Source organism: Oculina patagonica, chromosome 6 (genome assembly GCF_052425735.1).
Source record: "Oculina patagonica isolate OP01 chromosome 6, crgOcupat, whole genome shotgun sequence".
Classification (NCBI taxonomy): Eukaryota; Metazoa; Cnidaria; class Anthozoa; order Scleractinia; family Oculinidae; genus Oculina; species Oculina patagonica.
Window position 1 is genome coordinate 33,454,384 of NC_135763.1, and position 25,337 is coordinate 33,479,720.

At 38.9% G+C, this 25,337-nt stretch overlaps 1 long non-coding RNA gene across 2 annotated transcripts; it reads left to right on the top strand.

Moving 5' to 3' along the window:
• Positions 1 to 18,355: 18,355 nt before the first annotated feature.
• On the top strand, positions 18,356 to 23,237 carry LOC144656717 (uncharacterized). 2 transcript variants are annotated; one of them, XR_013571371.1, is made up of 5 exons: positions 18,356 to 18,574; positions 19,001 to 19,104; positions 19,378 to 19,470; positions 21,814 to 21,901; positions 22,469 to 23,237. It is a non-coding gene; the product is annotated as an uncharacterized LOC144656717 (long non-coding RNA). The 2 variants fall into 2 exon arrangements; XR_013571370.1 differs by lacking the exons at positions 18,356 to 18,574; positions 19,001 to 19,104; positions 19,378 to 19,470 and adding an exon at positions 20,559 to 20,620.
• The last annotated feature ends 2,100 nt before the right edge of the window (positions 23,238 to 25,337 follow it).

Genomic DNA, 25,337 nt, shown 5'->3' on the forward strand with positions numbered 1-25,337 from the left:
AGGTTGTTGCGCTAGCTCGAGCTACAGTACATGCAAAACCATCAGGCTCGCCTTCAATTGCGAGTAAAACACGAAAAGATATATATTTGTTTAGAAACCACAAAGAAACAGTCGAGTACAAACAGCTGCGAACATGTTGTTGACAAGGAAAAACTGAAACATAAAAAGAGTGGTAGAATGCAAGTTGGCCAATGGAGCTGAAGACCGATGTATTACCGCCGCACCTACCTTAACTGCACATGGTGAGGTGAATTTTGGCGAAAAAAAAACAATTATGCAATAAGAACGATGGAAAGGAATAGAAAGGCTTCAAAATGGTCGAAAAAGTGAAATGTCACAAAAATGACGCACATGGGACCTTGGAAACAGACAATTATGACAATAGTTTGGAAGAGAAGAAGGGAAATGAGAACTTTATTGAGCACAACAAAGGATAGCGAGGTTTATGTAATTAATTGATTAAGTTGCGATACGAATAATAATAATAATAATAATCGATATTTTAACAGGGTGACTCCTTCAGTCGCAGGACTGGTATCAACGGGGGCCCTGGAATGACTTCGCATATGCATCTGGATCAATCTGCCAGAGAGAACAATGGATACAAGATGGGCATGTCTAACTAAAAAACTATTTCATTTTCAGCCTCATTTTGCAATACAGTTGTTGTCACCTACCTTTCAGTACGTGAGATAAATTAAAAGAATGAAACCATTGCTGTAAAGGATCATACGAATAGGGGGGGGGGGGGCTCGTGAGCTGCAATTCTGGCTTATTCTCACTGGTAATGCATAGAAAACGTGCCGCGGATAACCTACCAACTATCCTACAACATTTGACTCCAGACAGATTATTACAAATTGGTTTCAATTCTTTGCAAGGTTGAATATTACTATGACTGGATTCGTAACAAGGACAAACCCCTTCTTGGGAGAGCGTGCATTTTTCTCAGAGGCCTAGAACTGCAGCTCGTCTTGCCGGTTGTTGCGCACGAGTTACAGTACATGCAAAACCATCAGGCTCATCATCTATTGCGAGCACACCGACGAACTGAATTGAAAAGATATATGTCTGTAGAGTCACAGAAAAACAGTCGAGCACAAATAGCTGCGATCGTGTTGTTGAGAAGAAACAAAACAGCAAAGAGTGGTGGGATGCAAGTTAACGAAGAGACCTGAAGATTGATGCATCACCACCGCACCTACCTCAACTGCACATGATGAGGTGAATTTAAACGAAATAAACCATTACTGCAACAAGAACGATTAAAAGAAATGGAAAGGCTACCAAATGGTCGAAAAAGGTGGAATTAATGTTACAAAAATGGTGCATAAAGGACCTCGGTAACAGAAAATTATGACAATAGTTTTGAAGAGACCAGGGAAACTGAGAATTAAGTGAAAGCAACGAAGAGAAACAGTATGGTTAACGAAATATTTGAAATGAAAATGATGCGATACTAATTCGAACGACTGCCAAAGTTGTGCCATACATGCCCGAACTTGGACATCGAAAAACTTGAAAATCGATCATAAGAAAGACGTTTGTCGTTGATATAAAAGATAAGAAGGAAAATATTACCTCAAGTGAGCACAGCGAGTAGAAACGATTATGATAGATGTGGACTCAACATGACATCTTGGAAAAGAAGATCGTAAGAAAAGGTTAGTGATAGGGCTAAGGGATACCTGCTAAAGCGAAGAAAGAAAATATAACCCGAAATAAAGGTTAAAAGAGAGAAATATTGTTCACAAGGGAACAGGGCAACGTCTACTGCAGATGGCTTTCCTAGATCACCTTGCACCTCTTTATAATTTCTACCCGTATTTCTTCGCTACACTGTTGAAGCTTGATAGTTTGACCCTTCCTCTACACCTCTTGTCTATGCCGACAAAATCCTTATTAATGCGCTACCGTGACCGAGCAATACAATAATGCGCAAAGCTCAATAAAGTCAAATTTGCTCAACGGAGGAATGCGTGCTCCCACAAAATGCGTTGTTGTAGTCCAAGAATGGTGGGTCATGAACGAGAAAATTAAGCAGAAGGCACTGGATATAGCTACACAAGGGAAGTTTGTCACCGCCTATCGTTCCTCAAAAAATTGTCGCTGTCGCTCGATAACTGAACAGTTAAATTTTATGTGTTTTGGTCTCTGGTCGAAATTCCGAAACTCTCAAACTAGTAATTTTTAGGACCTGAAAAGAGACACAGTTATGACAATAGTTTTGAACAGATGAAGAAAATTGAGAATTTAGCGAGCGCAACAAAGAGAAATAGTAAGGTTAACGAATTCAATGATTGAAAGCAGTGGCCCTTCACTTAACTGAGATTCCAAATTTTCCGAAGCAGAGTTCGCTTGTCTGAGTCATAAAGTGATGTGTTATATTATGATATAGCACAACGAACACATTAGAAGAACACGGTCGTCGTAAAAAATAGTGCACTGTTACCCTCTGACGTCATAGACCTTGCAATGTTGCCCACTCGGAGACTTTTTGCGGGAAAGGGGACCTTGAAGTAGGCAATGACAGCACGCGCTGTTGGGGTAATAATTCCAGCTGTATAACAATCTATTTTATTCACTTATTATTCTGATTACTGAACACTAAACCTTGCGTTTTTTTCCTCAGAATGTAGATACGGTGCAGTTTAGTAACGAAGCATTCAACGAAAACAGTATGACGTCATTTGATAATGTTTTGTATGGCAACTTTAAGGACCCAGTTGTTATGACACCGCTGGAATTCCCGATTGACGACAAACAACCTTTACCACAGGTACTTAAAAGAACTGTGTCACGGATTTTTAGCCAAATTTAGGCCTTGGAAATGGCCAACAAATTCGGTGAAATATAACGTCTACTGCAGATGGCTTTCCTAGATCACCTTGCACCTCTTTATAATTTTTACCCGTATTTCTTCGCTACACTGTTGAAGCTTGATAGTTTGACCCTTCCTCTACACCTATAGTCTATGCCGACAAAATCCTAATTAATGCGCTACCGTGACCGAGCAATACAATAAAGCGCAAAACTCAAAAACGTCAATTTTCTCAACGGAGGAATGCGTGCTCCCACAAAATGCGTTGTTGTAATCCTAGAATGGTGGGTCATGAACGAGCAAATCAAGCAAAAGGTACTGGATATAGCTACACAAGGGAAGTTTGTCACCCGCTATCTTTCCTCAAACAATTGTCGCTGTCGCTCGATATCTGAACAGTTAAATTTTATGTGTTTTGGTCTCTGGTCGCAATTCCGTAACTCTAAAACGAGCAATTTTTAGGACCTAAGAGAGAGACAATTATGGCAATAGTTTTGAACAGATGAGGGAAATTGAGAATTTAGTGAGCGCAACGAAGAGAAATAGTAAAGTTAACGAAATGATTGATAGTAAAATGATGCGATACTAATTCGAATGACTGGCAGAACGCCCACAGGCCCGAACTTGAACATTGAAAAACTTGAAAATCGATCATAAGAAAGATGTTTGCGGTAAATATTTAAGAGAAGAAGAAAGATATTACCTCTAGTGGTGAGCACAGCAAAGAGAAATGATTGTGATACATGAAGCTTAAAAGAAAGAGGCAAGGTTCCCAAATGCTCAACATGAGAAATCTTGTCAGAAGAAGATCGTAAGAATAGATTAGTGAAAAGGCTGAGGTATACCTGCTAAAGCGAAGAATGAAAATATAACCCGAAATAAAGGTTGAAAGAGAGAAATATTGTTCACAAGAGTGTGACCACTGAGGTGTGGAGGAGAACAATGTTGTATGTTATCAGCTGGGTTACACTTAAGGTGCTTAGTATTGGTAAAATGCCTCCTTTGTACCACTTGATGGCAAGAAGATGTACTGCAAGGTTACCATATGCTAACATGAGAAATCTTGGCAAAAGAAGATCGTAAGAATAGGTTAGTGACAGGGCTAAGGGATATCGCAAAAGCGAAGAATGAAAATATAACCAGAAGTAAAGGTTAAAAGAGAGAAACATCGTTCACTTAAGAGTTTTACCACTGGGTTGTGGAGGAGAACAATGTTGGATGTCATCAGTTGGGCTACGGTTGTGGGTGCTGGTTTGCTGAAGTTCGTACGTTCAAGGTACAGCGAAGACCAAAGTTTTCGTGGCGCACAAATTGAAGGGTTTTCTGCTGAGCATTTTCGTTTTCACCTAACTGCAGTTCTTGCAACTGTTTATGGCCACAACGGTGCTACACCTGCATCGGCAATGAGGAGACCTGCGGAAAGGATAAACTGAACACCAGAAAAGAAACGACCTGTCCAAGCGGAATGGGTAATGCCAAAGGACCTGGACCAAAAATGACGATACGACAGGAATTGTTAACAGCTGCAGCAATGACGCAGTTTTTAAAGCTGCGCAGGAAGGCTGTGACAAAAACGACGAAGGCGGAGGCTGTGCTGTGAGCTGCTGTGAAACTGACCTGTGTAACGCGGGCTCGCTGTTTCCTTCAGTGTGTTCCTGATGACCGTTTTCTCTGCCCTGGGACTGGTACTACTGACGTAAACCAAAGCGTGATGATCCCGGGTCGAGTCTGATGTCCACGCCACTTGTTCTTTAGATTCGATTTGGACGAATTGTTTAGCTTGTATAAACAAGTTCACAGGAACTAGTTAAAAGGAAATTTGCACTGCTTGTTGTTTTAAGCGTTTTTTTTTTTAGTTTTTTTAGCTCCTTGTAGTCACTTAATTTTTTTTTTGCTTTTTTGTTTTCTAAAAGCCGGTGACGGTCAATGAGGAAACCTGTGTGAAACGTATGTTATTTCAACAGGGTTTTTTGATCACGTACTCATTGCTATTCCAATTTAACGAGGCAATTTTTAAATAGACAACGTGAAATTAGTTTTATTCCTTTATTTCATTCAGAATATCTTTGGAGTCAATTATTTGAAGTCAATTCAAATACAAATTGAACAAACGTAAACTGAAAATTGAGTTAATCCCACCAGGTGAGGTCATACAATAACGCTCTGCGCAGCCCAGCTACGTAGTTTACAATACAGAGTGTTCATGTCACCCAGTAGTATTGGTTATATCGTCTTGAAAGGTTCCATAAAACCGAGTAAATAATGTCTTAGATTTGCCAAAACCGCAAATCGTCGGAAAGTTTAATTTTCTTAATACCCAACAATCTACACTGCCAAACAGTCACAACAAGTTTCAGATTTTGTACCACAAATATCATAAAATTCGTGTATGGTCTCTTCGTTTGAGAATGTTTAGTTTGTAGTTACTAAGATCAATTTACAATGAAACCCGGGGGGGGGGGGGGTACTCCATATAATGGCCTATACGGGGAGGCTCCGCCCGAAAGGGGGGGGTACCTTTTTCAGGCTTCAGGTATATGAAAGGGTAGGGATTTCACAAGTTTTGGTATATGAAAGGGTATGAAAATTCGTCATTTAGGTTTTTAAAAGGGCCATTAATTAAAATATTTCGAACAGACGCACTTTATGGCTGTATTATTTTAATTTATTAAGCGCTGCATGAAAATGACAAGAAAACGTCCTGTTCTAAGTCTATGCCATATCTTTTAGGTATATGAAAGGGGTACCTTTTTTCAGTAAAAGGTATACGAAAGGGGTACAATTTCTGTCAAAATGGTATATGAAAGGGTAAGGGGTAGGAGCTTGGGGCGGAGCCTCCCCGTATAAAACTTTTTTGAGTGCCCTCCCCGGGCAATGAAACCGTCGATGTACCCACCAATAGCGTTTCATTTCAAAGCTATTTATGCAATTAAAGCAGCAAGATGTTGTGAACAATGGAATATAAAAGATTAAACTACAGCATGTAAACTTCAGATTTGCATATATGCGCCTACATTGAAAAACGACTGTATCATGCGGATTTTTCTCTTAGAAGCTCGGCTTTTATCCGTACAAATGTAGCCTGATAGAGCGAACCTGTTTTCTACAAAGTAAAGGAAATCAGTTATCTTGTTCACTTATTTAAAAGAAAAGTTTAATAGCTTTCCCGCACTTTGATCATTCGAATACAGTGAACAGCAAGATCTGGTTCGATATGGTTCAGGGGCACCCATCGAGAATATAGTTCAAAACCACTTAAAGATAGCACCGTTGAACGTATTTTAGTATTTAAACGGTAGATATAGGCATATTTTTATCCCCTAAAATTTTTTTATCTGTTCGGATTTCCTAGCTGAAAATCTAGTGATCCGAAAGTTATAGGGATCAAAACTTACCTTTTCGAAATAATTCCAGCCAGAGAAAGGCTCCCGAAAATTCTAGGTGACTTTTTTAGAGTAAAAATCCGTTAAAAATGAACAATTTTACCATTTTTTAGATATTCGAAAATCCTAGGAAAGGCAGGCAAGCAAAAAAATTTACAATGAATGTTCCGAAAATTCTAGATCTCAAATCGTCTTCCGAACAGATATTTTAACGAAATATTCCGTTGGGTGCCCCTGATGGTTGAGTTCTCTTAAAAGCAGAACCGGCGAAGGGCCTGCGAACGACTTGAAGTACTTTACAATACATTTCGGAAAAGTGTTTTCAGAAAAGTTTTGTAAAGGTGCAGGGTGCATGCCAGGAAATTTCTCTCACGCACAACGGCTCCTCAAAACACTCACAATATCATGCTTCCTTTTCAAGCTTTAGTGATCTTGGAGTTTGAGTTTACCAGGCTGCTCTGACGTCATCAAATTTACGAAATGCAAACTGCTAATCTTGCAGACCTTTCAAAAAAATGAATATCGTGATAAAAAAATAAACGGGATATCTACAGAGCTTTTTGATGAAAGCAAATGATATCGATGGAAGACTATACTTCATTTTTTGTATAACTTTATGGCCGCCATATTACTGTCCCACCTTTTTGTCTGCAACATTTGAAGGTGACCCCCCTCAGAACATCCTGGATTTTTCATGACCCCCCCTCAATTCTTGCCAGCCCACCCCCTGGCATAAATAGTGAATGTTCCCTAACAGCGATAAAGCGAAAGTGAACTGTGAAGCTGGATTCACTAGCTGTGCGTCCATGGTGTTAAACAGTGCCGATAGCATGCATTTCTATTTTGGTTGTGCAAAGCCACAAGACTGTCAAGCTGCTAAATCTGCTTGTGATGAAATAGCGAAAGATGAGGAATCTCAGGTCTCATGTAGCACCACATGCTGCACTGGGGATAACTGCGTCACACCGTATTCTAAAGGTAGGTCCCAGATCTGGCAGTTTGCCGAAAATAGATTAGAAATTTATATATATGAAATATCAGGAGTCAATGGACCCCTGGGTAGATACGAAATCGTATGGCGTTCCAACCCCGCCAAAACGCGACCACGAACCGTATTCGAGTTCGATCACGTTTCGATTTTTAAAATCAACATGGTAATGGAATGATTTAAATCTTTTCACTTGACATTGCGGCGAAATGTTTACTTCTCGCATACAGCTTTGTCAGTCGAGCCCTCTATAATAAAGTCGTTGAGAAATGTTGACTTGGTTTTGAAATGTTGACTTCGTTTTGAGATGTTGACTTCGTTTTGAGAACAGCGTACAATGTCGGCCAAAAAGTATCGTATGTCAAAATGTTACTTAACATCTGGAAACTAAAGTACCGCCATATGGATCTGGTCGGCCTGGCCTTTGAGTATCATATGTCAAAGGTAGTCTACTAAAGATTACGGCTCGCGGTTGCTGCGCGGAAAGTGTTGTCGGCAGACCTAGTATTTTGGAACAAGTATTTAGCATTACACACCTTATGGCGTCAATAGGCCTTATTTGCATATTTTGACCGCGCGATCAATGTCGCACATTTTCGGCTCGAATAGGCCAACTTCGGGGTAAGATAAAAATTGATTGCGCGCTTGTCCAGAGCTAGAATTTGAAAATTACGTATCAGTATAACATAGACTTTAACTTTTTAAATAAAAAAGAGTCGAAAATTTCATTTCATAGGCACTTTAAGGTCCTAAGCATTGGTATGACAGTGCCTTCTTTGGACAAGGTGATAGCAAGCTGTACTGCATATGAGGATCTTACTATATATGGATGTCTTTAGACTCGGCATTTGGCCAACACTCGTTCACTCTGCCGGAGAGAACTATAAATAAGATGGGCATGTCTCATGACTTCAAAACAGAAGATTAAGGCATTTTCAGCTTCATTTTGCAATACAGCTGTTGTCACCTACCTTTAAGTACGTGAGATGAATTAAATGAATGAAACCACTGATGTAACGGATCATACAAATAGGATGGGCTAGTGAGCTGCAATACTGGCTAACTCACACTGATAATGCATGGCAAATATCCGCGGATAACCTACCAATTGTCCTACAACATTAAACTTTCAAACAGATTACCGCAACTTGGTAAAAGTTCTTTGCAAGGTTGGATACCACTATGACTGGATTCGTAACAAAGACAAAGGCCCTTCTTGGGAGGGGATTATTTTTTCCAGAGGCCAAAAACTGCTTGTCTTCAGGTTGTTGCGACGAGCTACAGTACATGCAAAACCACCAGGCTCACCGTCAATATCAAGTAGACCCAAGAAAAGATATACGTTTGTAGAAACCACATAAAAAAAAAAACAGTCAAGCACACAAAAAGGAGCAAAGTTCCCATATGCTCATCGTGAGATCTTGGATAAAGAACATCGTAAGAATAGGTCAGTGATAGGTCAAAGAGATAGCTGCTAAATCGAAGAATGAAAATAAAATTCGGTGAAGATTGTCAGAGGGAACAATTGTCCATAGGGTCTAAAAATAATGGTCGCGAATGCCTGGTTTTCACTAGCGACGCAAGCACAAGCGCAAGCACAAGCACAAGGATAACAGTTCTTATTTCTTCGTGAATACGGCTTCGACGCAAGCAAAAGCACAAGCGCATTGCATTTGGATGCTTGTGCTTGTGCTTGCGGCAAGCACAAGCACAAGGATAAAATTTGTCCTTTTTGCGTGATCGCGCTTGTGCTTGCGTCGCTAGTGAAAACCAGGCTGAAAGCGGTCCGAATGACACAAAGATGACGCATATGGAACTTGGGAAAGAGAGGAAAGAAAATGAGAGATCTTTAGTGAAAATGGAGAAAAGAATTAGTTATCAGGTCAACGAAAATAAATTGCAAAAGTGGTGAACCAGTAAAGAGAATGAGATCCTGAGATAGAACTTTGCGATGAAAGAAAAAGAAGGAAATGTTCCTTTTGTAAGCAAATTTTGAATTATCTCATATGTCACTGAGAAGAAATTGAACCGCGCAAAGAATAGCAAGATACTAGCTGACACTTCTGCTGTTAAATTCTCACCTTCATTTTGTAACACAGTTATTTTCACCTAACTTGTAAGCAAAATCAATTGCTGCTATGGATCATACAAATAAAATAAAATCCTTATTTGTGGAAAAAAAGGAAAAAAAAGAAAAAGACTACAAAGGGGCAGCTAATTTTTATAACGTCGCCACCGCGTGAAAAGTAATTCAAAAGCATTAAAAGAAAAAGGAAAAAAATAAGAATTTGCACTGCCAAACCCCAGATAGCGATTGGCTCTTCGTCCACTGTTCGAATTGAAGATCGAGCTGGAATTGGAATTAAAATTTTAGAGGGAGGGTGGTCAGTGTGGTAGAAGTTTGAGAATCTGGCGAAGAGTTAACAGAGGAATTTCAAATGATAAAAGTTGAAATGATGATGATGATGATGATGACGATGGTGATGATGACGACGATGATGAGACGACAAGACTAACCACATTCGAGAGCATAACATCAGTCTTTTTTGGTGTCCCTGCATCTATCAATTATTAATCCGACATTCTGAATTTAAATCTTTCTAAAACCTCAGTTTTTCCATAGTGTTTTTTACTACAGTAGAACCCCGGTAACTCGAACTCGGAACCGCCTCCAGCCACTCATCATTTTTACTCGGACCGAACCGGACCGAAAACCCCGCACATAATTTCGTTTCCCGAAATTGCCCCCGAACCCGATTGTGCAGCCGCCACGATGCCCATGATTCCCATAAGCCTTCACGGATACACTAGAAACCACAGATTATAGAGCAACAAAAGCGACGTCATCCCACAATGTAGAAGAGGCTGACAGATAAGTTATTTGCACTGTTCGTGTACGAAGGTCGAAATTCATTACGCACATGATTTTTCGACCCCGGACCCCGCTAACTCGAACTTTTCGTTTCCCCAGACGGACCGGGGTCTACTGTAGTTCCCAGTTCCCTTTAAGTTTGTAGAGCGGTTTTCACTTGAGTGTCGTAAGTAATTCGCGTTTGCATTAGTTTTGCATTACTACGCTTAGCGATTGGTTTAAAACTCTCGCGCCACTTTCTCAACCAATCAGAAGTAAAACCAAAACCAATCGGACTCGCTCGCGCACGTTTTTCCGTGCTTCGTGCCGGCTGCATGTATTTGTTCGAGTTTTGATTGGTTTACTGGATTGGCTGTGTTCTTTCTGATTGGCTAGAGTGATTACTTTTGTTCAAGTTTTACGATACTTGATACTAAACTTGTTAATTAATCATCGTCAATTTGATTTTTACTCGAAGAGATAATAGAAGGAATAAATCAAGAAATGATTTTCAATGAGTCTTATTTTGTGGGAGCTCGGAGTCTTGTTCTTCGATCATGGTCACCATGGTAACGATGGAGTGCTTTATAATTTTCCAAGGATGTCTGTCTTCAAACTAAGCCAACCAAAACTTTAGGCAAAGATTTTTTTAAAACGTAATCCTTGCCATGAGCGAATAACGTTGGTCATACTCAAGACGGTGATATCTTTGATCTGATTGATAAGAACACGTTGACACGCTTCACAAGTTAGGGATAATTTACAATTTACCCTCAGGCTAAGTCGAAAGTCGCTGCGAAACTTGAAACGTCTGAAAGCAAATTCTGGCTGACTATTCTTTGAAATAAAATTGATTTTTGTAAACAAGTAATCGGTGGCAAGGGCAGTAAAGACTGGTAAGCCCAAGGCGACTTTTGACTTCGTTGCTTTTTGTTTTATTACAGAAACTCAAAAGGGTTGATATGGGTTTCTGCTTGTTATCAATTCTTGTCAGTAAACTGTAGCTACAGTAATATTGATGTCATCACCCTTGCCACTACTTACTTAGTTTCGATTCATTCAATGAAATTACGCTTTATTATATCGCCATAACGTTATATTAAAAATGATTTTTTTTTGTACTTAATGCTTTTATCCAGGCCGATACTTGACTGCGGTCAATCTCCATGGCAATGGAATCCTGTGTTGACCAAATAAATCCTGGCGATAGAACAAATAAAATATTGTTTAGAAGTTTAAGAAGGACAAATATTATTTTTTTGTTTTCACTGTACAGAGATTGTTACAATAAGCCCATCTGTGAGTTTAAATCACACATCGTTAAGGCCCAAAGGTCCGCCTATATAAATTTGTAAAAGTTGTGTTGGATATTGGCTTAAGTCAATCGTAAAGGAATACTGATAATTCAGATTCTTAACTCAAATATAATAAGCAGGTGTTAAACAAAAATGAATGCTGAAAATCAGCCAAAAAAAAAAGCTGGGACAGTGAAATACTTTTGAATAATCAGTTAGGAAAAATGAAAGGTCGCGATCGATGGTGGGTAAAGTATTCGAATTCGCTTTAATCCCAGAAAATAACTCATACTAACGAGTGTACACAATTTAAGACAAGTAAAAAGTACAGTGAATTTAGAATAAAAACTAACGGAACTGAAAAAAGCGAGGGAACTACAGATAAATACCAATATAAGTGGAGCAGATGTTTTATAAAATACCGTGAACAAAAATGCTATACAAGTGGTACTTGAAGAGCACATGTTGAAGACGCATGAACTCTAAAAATACAATTGATGACGATTGAGCGCTTCCAAAATTACCTGCAAACGAGCGAAATCCACCTTTTAACTCATTGTTCAAAAGTACTTATATTTAGGAGCTTTGTTATAGAAGAGAAAAAAACCGGGCTCAATCGGTGTATGGCCATTTTGTTGAAATGCATTCGAAGCATGATTCATAGATTGACTGTAAAAAATCTCATTACTATACCTTGATTATCAATGTACAAAATAAAGTGTAGTTTCAACACCATGGAGCTTAGATCTTGTAGCTTCTCAAATTTCGGTGTGGTCGAAGTCTGCATTACTATAGTATCAACGCGGAACTTCTGATGGCGTGGGGTGATGCCATAATTGCTCTGAGCGTCTCTGCTTGTTTATCGCAAACCATTCAGTTTTTATGACAAGAGAAATCTTTTAGTGTGAGCATTGCTGAATGAGCAAAACTGGATAGAACATGTTTTTTGTGTGCACAATGGCAAAAGGCGCGTAAACATCATTGTTCCTTTGCCTCCCATAGCATCAACAAAGCAATCGAACAGCAAGTATTGATACATTCTTCTTGTGGCACTGGAGGAGAGGAAGAAAAAAGTCAGAAAACCTGCTCAACTTGTAACCTTGAAAGCCACGCATCATTCTTTTGCTAGCCACACGCTTCAGCAGCCATTTGCAAACTGCAGGGTTTGTTTCTAAGTTTTTCTAAATGAAACCACGTGCATAACCTTGGACGCGGAACTTGTAACAGGGCGGGCCTTGAGATTTCGCTCGTGATTACGAGTTTTAGAGTTGTTTCAGGTCAAAGACGCTTGTTCACAGCCGTACTTGACTTGTTGCCGTTCAGGTTTGACATTAGCTTTTTCTTTCTTGGTTGTTATTTTGCTGATTTTAAGTCTCCCGGACGTTATTTTAGGAACGTTTTGTGCGTATTTTCCTGACTTCATGGCCAAATCAAGTCATCAAAGTTTCTGAATCGATACGATTGAAGTGCAAGCGTCAATTCATACCTGGTCAGCTGGCAATGCCGGGCCGATTCATTCGAACAGTCAAAGCATGGCTGCAGTGTACTTCGACTCTAATTCCAGTTGTGGAATGAAAAGAGCTCTCTTTGAGCTCCGAGAACATCGTGTTTAGCGTTGCAAACTTAGACGCTCGTTACAGATATTGGCTCGAGTTTGAAGTCATCCGTAAAACAAGGAAGAAGAGAGAATTAACCAGAATCACAACCCTATTATGTTAATTAATCTTGAATAAAAATTGTGATGATTTAAGAAGACAAAAATGTTACCGAAAACAGTTTATTGGCTGCACATGGAGGCACTTAAGAAACAAAGGCGAACATGACGCCGTGCATGTTTTAAGTAGCATACAACGGTTTACTGCTTAAAACCGCCCAAAAACATGAAAAAAACTTCATAGACCTACCCTATCATGTATCGTGGTAAACTTCATATTCTCTTGAGTAAAATCCAGTCTTGTTCAACGCTAGCCTCCAGGGTGTACTCTGATTTCAAGATGTCACCCAGCCGCTATCTTGAAAGCGGAGTAGACCCTCGGGCGAGGTTGCAACAACAATAAGCTTTATTTCCCCTTTGGTCGCCTAGAAATATTTTTTGTACAAAAATAGATATATATGTAATGTTTTTTAATAGAGATAGACAGAGGGGCCTGGTTGCGCTAGCGCGTATCTTAATAGAGATAGACAGAGGGGCCTGGTTGCGCTAGCGCGTATCTTTTTCTTTGACCTTCTTGCTACAAAGAATAACTCTGACGACTGAATTCAGACAGAAACTGAACAGGAACGATCACGATCACATACCAGAAAGTTGGGAGGGGCAAGCTCGTACCCAAAGTCTTCGTTTCCCTTGACCAGCGGCCGGGAAACTAACGACCCTAGAAAATGCTCATAGGTTTTAAGCCAATCTCGTCACCAGAGCCCGCTTGTCTTTCAGTCAGCACCAAGAACGCGAACGCTGGCCAAGTCTGATATTTTTGCATGCGCGGAGTGTTCATTATCGACTGTCTGCCAATCAGCTTTGAGTGGAATAAGCCCCGAGTCTGTGCACGACGACCGGAAGTCCTTGGATAGCAGACTTGGTCAGTGTCCGCGTTCTTGGTGCTTAATGAAAAAAAGTGGGCTTTGGTGCAGGATTGATTGAATGTCCGAAAATATCGAACTTCCGGTTAAAACTGCGCATGTCTAGCTTTTTAAAGCATGGCCAGTCTCAATCTCGTCCCCAGAGCCTGCGTTTCCCTTGACCAGCGGGCCGGGAAACCAGAAGGATCGCGGCCTCTGGGGACGAGATTGGGCCAGTCTCCAATCTCGTACCTCGAGTCTTCGTTCCTTACTGCACAAGCTTGACAAACGAGCGACTCTCGAAAGTTCCGTTGCAGGATCGATTTTGATTAGTTTGGAAAACAATAAAAATGGCCGGGAGTAAAACACAAAGAAGAACATTCAAGGGTCGCTCGTTTCCTGACCGACGGTCAGAGGAACGAAGGCCCGGGGTACGAGGATGGGCCAGTCTCGCATCCGGGGTCTTCGTTCGCCTTGACCAGCAGTCGGGAAATGAGCGACCCTGGAAAGTTTTGATTGGATGTCCGAAAATATCGGTCTACCGGTTGAATTGCGCATGCTTAGCTTTCAAAAGCTTGACTCGACGAACTTTTCCGTGTTTTACTTCCGGCCATTTTTATTGTTTTCAAAAACAACTGCAATCAAAAGCGATCCTGCAACGGAACTTTCGAGAGTCGCTTGTTCGTCAAGCTTGCGCAGTTAGGGAACGAAGACTTGAGGTACGAGATTGAAGCAGAACTCAACGAGCTCCTTGATGTTTTACTTCCGGTAGTTTTTATTGTTTTTAAAACCAGAGGACCAAAAGAGTTACTGCAACGGAGCACACGAGTCACTCGTTTCATCAAGTTTGCAAAGTGAGGAGCGAAACGTCGAGGTACGATATTGGGAGGGGGCGGCAACTTTACCTTTTCCAGTACTTTCCGAGTTTCCCGCGTTATGCATCTGTATGTTGATAAACACAAAGCTTTTAAGAAAAGATGTGGTCCATACATGAAAGTATGGATCGATTCGTTATTTAACATTGTTACAAGCAAAAGGAATGGCGATTAAGGGTTTTGTTTATCGGAAAACGAAAAGTCGTCAGCCGAGTTGATATAAATTGACTTGTCTAGCATAAAAATTGAGTTCGGAGAAAGCAACGAGATGCCCCACAAGGACAGCTATAAAGTCCATAAAATTTTAAGTTTTGGACTGCAACATTTTAGAATTTCTGCTAAAATAATTGACTATTCACTCTCGTTTTCTATGAGCGATAGTAAGCTCGGCTGCACCTCGTTGACTTTTCACTCATAGAAAACTCGGGCTCGTAGTCTAATTGCTTTAATTATAAATTTACTCACACCACTCACTCTAATGCCGGCCAGGCAATAAACATTTTGATACAAACACATTTTATAACAATAGTTTAATTATATTATCCTTGAAGGTTTCAAGTTATAAGGTAATAGTTTACACTTTTTTTGTAAATAATAATGAGATGTAGAGGTGACAAGATGTTATAATTATAGTATTCATAAAGACATGATAGTATTTAAAGATGATTGCTAGTCAATACTGCGCAGACTCAGGGTTTGTTTTCATTTTTGTTTTGAATTCGTTGAAACGTTACACTTCGGTGATAGCGTACATGAAGTTTTTTAGTTCACCATTACGGATCGTTTCGTTCAAGAATTCACGATGAGCTAAAACGTCCGTTTGAAATACCGTCGAGCTTCCTAAACTCGTTATTATTGTTTTGCAAGGATATCTGGCGTTAATAATGAAGAAAAAGGTAAGTTTTGTCCCGGAATTTTTATTTTTTCTGTGAGACTCACAAACATTGCAGGCGGAGATTGCGCAGTACGGACTGGAAATCTTCTTAACAGTTGTATATTTCACATTTTGCTGTATTTGAGATGAGTTGTAATACATCCTAAGATCTTACTCTCTTCTCTGAACATATTCATTCGATGAAAAGAATAAAAAAGTTTTGTATTATGAAGTGGGATTTGTAAAAAATTAAATATGTGAAAGACAATATGTTACGTGTGCATGATTCGTTTTTTCGACGTTTTTGCTTGTTTACAAGCTAAAATGGTAGAATAGGGGTTAGTGGACAAGATTTGGAACCACATATTTGTAAACTCTCAAGGGACTTTTTTAATTTCTCCAGGGACTGTTTTAATTTCTCAAGGGATTACTTTCCGCTGTGGGTGATCACTTGCCATCTCGTGGAAAAAACGTGACTTGTCACATTTACAAACGTTATATAACAATTTTAAAAGTGACATGTCAGCTTTCTTATCTCAACGCACGTGTGTCTGAAAGCAATCTATAAAAAGCGTCGCACAAACAATGGATTGCGTCACTAAAACACGAATAAATAATCACTAGCACTTACATCGTTTAAAAATTACAAACGTCAAAATAAACCATACCAAAAAAACTCGCTCTTTTCAAAGATATTATTGAAGTTAAAACAAATGCAAGAGATGGGGGCTTCTTTTAGCTTAGGAGCGGTTAATTATTTGTGACGTTGTCGATGTTTCCGGTAGAGACAAAAATCAAAATAGAACGTGTCTGGTTTCAATTGCTCGTTCTTGAGAACGGCGTTAGCGACTGCTTGCCAATTTTTCGAGGCGATATTCTGCGCGAGAAGGATATTCTCACTTACATCTGGTGTTCGAACATTTGTTTTTCCACTGGGCCACAAGATTCTTCTCTGGGACTGTGAACTGCATCTTCGGAACTTGGCCGTTGGCTGTCAGAAGAAACGTTCTGTAATTTTTAGCTCGCGGGCGAATGACCATTATTTGTTTTCCTTAGTTTAAATTTGATTTCCGGCGTGCGGTTTAAATGCTTTTGTTTAAATGTGACAATTGACAAGCTAAGCAATCTGCGGGGTGTTCGTGGGCGGCATTTGCGATTCTCAGAGATGCGTGCAGGCTTTCCCCTCCATTTTTGCTTAGCCTGTTCCAGGCGTTCGGTTAGTTGGGAAGCGCGAAAAACGGCGAGCGAAAAAAAAATACGCCGCTTCCCAACTAACCGAACGCCTGGAACAGGCTAATTTTTGCCCCGCCGGCCGAGCGCTCTCCAGAAAGCCTGTTCGCAGGCTAAGAAATACCCGGCGCGGACGAGCCATTTTTGACAAAATTATATGGCTGCATTTTCTCTGCGAAGATAGGAAATTGTTAAACTAAACTACAAAGAAACTGTAATGATAAGTTCGAAGAACAATGCACAGGATAAACCTTCGACTAATACTTCATGCAAAAACGTCGATATCTCGAAGAGACTTTGATCATTTCTGCTTCTTCTTGATTACTCTGTTTTTATCTGCTTCGGAGACTTTTTGCCATCTCGAGCATGACGAGTTCACGGGAAATGTTTTCCCGCCCAGAGAGTCTTTCCAGAGAGTGCGAATGCAGACCCAGCAGGAGTCATCTTTATTTCTATTGGCTTGGTTATGGCCAGTAAGCTTTGCGGAGCGTAAGAAGCGACTTTTGACGGATTACCACGAAACTTGGCCCGAAGTCAGTTCCCTAACACAAACCGTGTAAGAGATTTCCTACTACCCGTCTTAGTTTCCTACCATGGAGGCGAACATGAGTTCCTTGTATTCGCGCGCATGAACATTTTTATACGTACTACTGATATAAAAATTGACTCGTACTGTTAACCGCTTAGTCATTTTTATTTTTTATACGTTATTTGATTAATAACAACTTTTTTATGAGAAAGCTACCCACAGGAATATCATTCATTCGGGGATCTTAATATTCTATAATCTATTTTCTTTCCCTTTTTACAGTCTAAGTTTTTCAAAATTAAGTAAAAGATTAGACTTTGGATTTTATGTGCCAACGAAAAATAGCTTTACTTATGCTAATTAAGTTTTCATTGAATTTTATAAAAAGACTGTATTCCCCACAAGTTTACACCCTCAGAGGAAAAAATGGCGAAACTAGCTTCATTTATGCATGCCTCTGTATTCTTATTGCAGTGAGAGACAATTCGAGACAATAGAGAGCTGAAACATGGCTACGCCTTTACCGGGTACATAAAGAAGCCAATGCCCGGGAAATGAAAATATTTACTCCGTGAAGCGTACCTGGAATAACATTTTACCTGTTATGTAAATAAGTAGAATCGAAACATGCGCCAATGTGCGCATTTTGCAAAAACGCTTTGCTGCACGTGAAAAATTTGCACGTTTGATTATAATTATTATTCATCCATGCGCACATAAGCCAACTTGCGATTTCGAATTTCGCAACCGACTTTTAGTTTGCTTCAACTGAAACTTGTGGAAGAAGTTAGTTCCACTTCGCGTTACGTTTACCGATCTTCCACCAAACTCATGTGAACGAATTTACTTTCAAAGGATAGAGCGAGTTTTGCTGGAGCAAGAAGTGCGCTTTCAGGAATAAGCTTCTAAGAAGTTATTCACTTTACCGTGAAACTTTGCTTGGCAGGTAAGAGAACTTCGTTAACGGCGTAATTTTCATGTGGCTTTGAACTGTCAGCACTTCAGCTACTGAACTGCACTATTCCTAAGTGGTAGCCGACAAATTTCAAAGGATAACATACATTTCTTTTATTTTTTTCCTGAAGATCTTTGAATACAGTCATTAAGTTCAAGTATGTGGCAACAGAAAAGACAGGAAAGGCAATGAAAAGCTGAATGCCCGCCTTATAGAGGTAACTTAAGAGCTCAATTTAGAACTGTCTTGTCTTATATAATCGCCAGATAGATAATTTGATTTGAGACTTTAAAATAGGATTTGTACTGACATTTTGAACGCTAATGACCGCGAGATACTCTGTCACCTTCATTTCAAACTGCAACCGTTATCTTTCTACTTGATAATGGAATCAAAGTGACTTCGAAGCGCGTAGTTTAATTTCACTCATTTTCATAGTAAATTGTATTACAAAATGTTCTCATTTTTACTAGAATTCTAAGCGCAAGCAAAAACCCGATCCCTCTACCGTTTAGAACGTATAATTTACGCATGCGGTTTTCAGAATCTTCAACATTTCAGTTACTGAACAACTGCAGCGTTCCTAAGTCAGTGGTAGCCGTCAAACTTTGGTGGATAATATACATTTCTCTTTGTTTTTTAGAAGATCTTTTGGAGACTCTTTAGATACATGTACAGCCAAAGTTCAAAGTCAAGACAAAGACAAGACAAGAGGGGCAATGAAAACTGAATGCCCGCTTTAAAGAGGTAACTTAAATCTTATTTCAGGCTATAGAACAAGACTACTTCTGAAAATTTTTACGTGTCTAAACAAAAATTCAGTAAAACTAATCTAAGAATAGTAACTAGGGCTCTACAAGTAATTCAAAGCGCCAGCAAAAATCCGGCGCTCTTTCAATCCTTTAGGCCAGGGCGTCTTTTACTCGTGTAGTTTTCAGCCGAATCACCGTCAGCATTTCAGCTACTGAACTTCTTTATTCCTAAGTGGTAGCCAACAAATTTCGATGTTTATTTTTTCAGAAGATCTTTGGATAAAGTCACCAAGTTCAAGTATGTGGCCACAGACAAGACACAGTGAAAGGCAATGAAAAACTGAATGGCCGCCTTATAGAGGTAACTTAAGAGCTGAATTTTGAACTCTTGTCTTATATATTCACAGGATAGGTTTATATTTTATTAAAAAAAACTTAAAAATAGGAGTTTTTACTGACACTTTGAACGCTAATGACCGCGAAATACTCTGTCACCTTTCTTAAATTAGAACTTTCTACTTGATAATGGATCAAGTAGAAAAAAACCTGTTCTTTCTACTCTTTAGGGTGTAATTTACTTGTGTGGTTTTCAGAATCGTCAGCATTTCAGTTAATAAACTGCAGCATCCCTAAGTGGTAGCCGTCAAACTTCGATGGATAATGTATATTTCTCTTATTATTTAGATGTTTTGGAGACTCTTTGGATACCGCCACAGAGTGGCAAGAAAAGCAAGAAAAGCAATGAACAAGACTACTTCTGAAATTTTTAACGTGTCTTAACAAATTAAAACTCGACAAAACTAATCTGAGGCTGAATAGTAGCTGACTCTACAAGTAATTCAAAGCGCCTCAAAAACTCGGCGCTCTTTCTATCATCTATCTTGTGTAGTTTTAACTAAGTCAGCATTTCAGCTACTGAACTGCTCTTCAAAGGACAACATATATCTATTTTATTTTATTTTAGAAAATTTTGCATAGAGTCACCAAGTTCAAGTAGTGGCCACAGACAAGACAGGAAAGGCAATGAAAAACTGAACGCCCACCTTATAGAGGTAACTTAAGGCATGAACTCTTGTCTTATATATTCACAAGATAGATTATATTTCATTGCAGACTTCAAAATAGGATTCTTTCTGACACTTTGAACGCTAATGACCGCGAAATACTCTGCCACCTTCATTTGTATTTAAACTCGAAACTGCAACCGTGATCATTCTAGTATTTCGCTTATTTTTATAATCAATTGTATTTCAAAATGTTCTCTTATTAGAATTGTAAGCGCAAGCACTGAACACCCCGATTTTTCTGCCCTTAAGGGCGTAATTAACTCGCATGTTTCTCTGAATGACTGAATCGTCAGCATTCCTTAGTGGTAGCCGACAATTTTGGTGGATAATAGACATTTTTCTTATTTTTTTCAGAAAGTCTTTGGATACAGTCACTACCAAGTTCAAATGTGGCCACGGATATGACAGGAAAGGAAATCAATGGAAAATGTCCGCCCTATAGAGGTGAATTAATGGCTTAGAACTCTTTTCTCATATAATCACCAAATGGATTAAATTTTATTTTGAGACTTCAAAACAGGGCTATTTCTAAACATTTTTCGTGTCTAAACAATAACTAAGTAGAGCAAAAAAAACTCTACAGTAATGAATGAAAACAATCTAAGAAACTCTTAAAAGTAAAAAGTAGAAATTCTAAAAAGTAAAAAGTACAAATTTAGCTAGATAATTCACTCAGTAATACAAAGGGGAAGCAAAAATCCGATCTTTCTTCAGTTAGAGATCAATACTCGAACGACAATGATGTAATTGATATTTGAAAAATCAAACCTTTAATTTGATGGACGACTATTACTTTACGTATCCTGGTACATAGATGAGTTTTGCGCACTTTGCCTTGTATTTAACAATAAATAGTATTCTACTTATGACATTCTTGTCCCCAGAGGCCGCGATCCTTCTGGTCAGCACCCGGGATGAAGAATAATAGGCCATTTCTGATATATTAAAATTCTAACTTGGCTCCGAGGCTTGGGGGAATAAAACAAAAGATATCACGTCGAGGTTGAAGGATGAATAAATCATTTCTTTTGTTTTATTCCCCCAAGCCTCGGAGCCAAGTTTGAACAATATATCGGAAATGGCCTATTGTGACTACTGTGACAAGTGACGGCAAGACCTATATCAATCAATCAATCAATCAATCACTCAATCAATCAATCAACCAATCAATCAATCAATCAATCATCAATCAATCAATCAGTCAAGCAATTAATCATTCCATCAATCAAAAATTTATTAACATGTCTATTAAAAAGAGCCTTAGCCGAGGGGAAACACCCCACTTCTAATTGGGAACACGTGTGTCTTCAATAGCTGCAGCTTGATTTCTATCCACAAATTAATGTTATGTATTCCTTTAGATGTTCAAAAAAAGATAATGTTTATTTAGGGTTAAGTTGCCTACCACTAATTGCAGAACAGTTTAGACCAAAAATATGCTAAATCCCCGGGACATAGTCCCTTTAAGATCGTTTTCATTTGCGATTCACTAATTTAAATGCCGATTTTCTTTACTTCAGGACTTTAAAGGCTGCAAGTGGCGTGGCATTTTCAAAAAATCGAGTCTTTCCAGCACCATTCCTTATTGGTAGCCAGCAATTTTTAGTAAACAATAGACATTTTTTTTATTTTTTCAGAAGGTCTTTGGATACAGTCACCAAGTTCAAGCGTGGTCACAGATAAGACAGGAAAGGAAATCTGTGGAAAATGCCCGCCTTATAGGAGGTAAATTGATGGTTTAGAACTCTTCTTTCATATAATCACCAAAAAGCCATGGATCTGCTTTCAGTAAAAGTTGTAAAATGACGTTAAGTGTCCTTAAAAATATATTATTACAGCAAAACAAATTGGATCCATTGATAAATAATAATAATAATAATAATAATAATAATAATAATATAATAATAATAATGGATTTATATAGCGCCATATCCATGGCTCATGGTGCTTTACGGTAGAATGTTATTGAAAAATAAAATTTACATAAAAAATTTACATCAGTGATAAAAAATTACTAACAAATAAAATAGCTAAGCTGAGCTGTAAAGATGAAAATAAAACTAAGAATCATTAAAACCTTTAAATGAAAACTAACTCATTAACTGACTAACTTAACTAATTAACCTAAGTCACTAACTAACTGACTAGCTGAACTATCTAATTTACTAATTAACTGACTAACCAAAAGTCTAATTATAAAATTTGTTAATAAGGTATGTCTAAATACAAGTCTTAAAATCTGCTAGCGAGCCGCTCTCTTCAATGCTAATTGTGTTTTCTTTGTTCTTCCAGGTCGGGATACTGGATGTATTTTCTGCTACTCAGGTAACAACTCGTTTCCCGTAAACTCCTAGATCATTCCCGACATTTACGTAATCCCAAGCTGGGTGGAGGGTTTCGCGCGTTCCACTTGGTGCTTGTCTACTTGCATGCTCCCGAGGAACGGTACAGTCGGCACGGACTCGGTATTATGTATCTGTCTGGTACCCATTGGTTAACCTATTTTTCATATATTGCTCGTAGGTATCACGAGTACCATACGAGTCAAATCAGGACTGCCCATGAGTTCTGAATGTTGAGTAGGGTGGGTCTCCTACCAGCAGGTAGTACTTCCCCAGGATTCGACCGGCTCTAACCCCCAGAGGACTGCCTGTATTCAAGCGGGGATTACATCTTCTGCAACAAAATATTAAAAAAATGATCTAGGGTTCACGAGAGCGGGTTGTACTTCCTAGTGTTAAGGAACGAGTGGGATTCAAACCCACAACCTTCGGGTTACAGGCCCACTGCTCTACCATCTGAGCTTCTGAGCCATGATGGGAACAGCGCGTGAGTGGTTCCCAGTTGATCCACTCAGTTATGTGCCTAAGGACTATTCTGAACTAAGATACACTAAAAGTTCTGACCACTAAAACAAAACAGGGGCTTCGGTGGGATTCCAACCCACAACCTTCGGGTTACAGGTCCACTACTCTACCATCTGAGCCACCGAGCTATGATGGGAACAGCGCATGAGTGAATCCCAGTTGATTCACTCATTTATGTGCCTAAGGATTATTCTTAACTAAGATACAATAGGAATTCTTACAAATAAAACAAAACAGGGGCTTAGGTGGGATTCAAAACCACAACATTCGGGTTACAGGTTCACTGCTCTACCATCTAAGCTACAGGGCCATGATGGGAACAGCGCGTGAGTGAATCCCAGTTGATTCACTCATTTATGTGCCTGAGGATTATTCAAGATACAATAAAAATTTTTCCAAATAAAACAAAACAGGGGCTTAGATGGGATTCAAACCCACAACATTCGGGTTACAGGTTCACTGCTCTACCATCTGAGCTACAGAGCCACGATGGGAACAGCGAGTGAGTGATTCCCAGTTGATTCACTCATTGATGTGCCTGAGGATCATTCTAAACTAAATTACACTACTGTAGATCCTATTCACTGGAAAAAAAAATCACATAGTGGCTGATGTGGGATTCTAACCCACTGCTCTACCAAATGAGATAAAGAGCCACATTGGGTTTGATTGTTTTAATCATAAGTAACTATGGTTTAATTAAACAATTATTCCACTCGCACTTGTTGGATATGAGATGATTATAGCCGGCCATCTCATATCCAACGTGTGTTGTGGAATAATTGTTAAGTCTACTAACTTGTTAGTTTTAAATCACATTAGACACAAGGAAGACCGTGGCTGTCCACCAGACTGTTATTTATGGTAAAGTATGAGGGTTAATAAAAATCTAGAACTGTATCTAAATAATGGTCATGTATCAATAAGGTTTATATAAGGTATTTATGACAATGTATGGCTATGTAACTAGCGTATAAATAATGTTCATGTAAAACTCTGTATGGTCATGTATTACTCTGTAAGGTTATGTAGGGCTATTTATTACAATGTATGGCTATGTAACTAGCGTATTAACAATGTTCATGTAGGACTCTGTAAGTTCATGTATCACTCTGTAGGTCTATGTATGGTCATGTATCACTTTGTAAGATTATGAAGGGCCATTTGTGGCAATGTATGGCTAAGCAACTAGCGTATTAATAATGTTCATGTAAGACTTTGTAAGGTCATGTACTCGCACTATGTATCATTATGTAGGTTTATGTGTGGTACAGTGGTTACGATTCTTGCCTTCCAACTCAGTGTGTCAATTCGGTATTAAAACTGCGTGCTCGAACATGCTTTTGTTTTCTTCTTTGTTTTTTTTGTCTTGTTTTTCTTTTTTCAGATCTGGTTCAGGAAGTTGGTATCCTTTATTTCATTATTTCGTTTTTATAGTTTAATTGTTGTATTGTTATTCATTATAGAGTTTGCTGCCGATGTTGTTGTTGCTTTTGCTTTCTTCTTTGTTTCTTTTTTTTTCAGGTCTGGTTCAAGAACCTGGTATCCTTTATTTTATAATTTCGTTTTTTTAGTTTTATTGTTTTATTGTTATTCATTAAAGAGTTTGCTGCCGCTGTTGTTGTTGTCGTTGCTGTTTGCCATGAATTATAATTACTAAAAAACCACAGTGAAAAGAAAGAAATTTATGGTGTACAAATATTACATTTATTTGGGTAGATACCAAAATGTAAATATGATTTTTACTTTCCAGAAAACGGTCCATTTCGGCTTAGCTCACTTGCTCTGATGAATGATCTTACTTGTCGTCTATCACACTTGCTCAAGCCAACTTTAAGTGCTCATCTCACAAATCGGAACTCAGGATTGGCTCCCAAACCGAACAGCATGTTTGTTTATTCGATTTAATAATGAGAAAAAAAATTATAAATGATCGAATCCTCCAAACCAAATCCAGACGCATTGTGGGAATGGCCACACATTTATCCGCTTTTGTTTTACTCATCGTTGCCAAAACAATCTTCGAAAGCTTTGGACATCTTCGGCAGCGCTCTTGTATCGTTTACCGAACGTCTCAGAATATATTCGAAGAACTTAATAAACATCTTCGGAATTCCCAGTAATCTGAATTAAAAAAACTTCGGACATCTTCGGCAGCGTCTGTACATCGTATACCGAACCTCTCAGAATATATTCGGAAACATCTCGGCATTTCTGGTACTCTGAATTCGAAAAATTTCGAATATCTTCGGCAGCGCTCTTACATCGTATACCGAACGTCTCAGAATTTATTC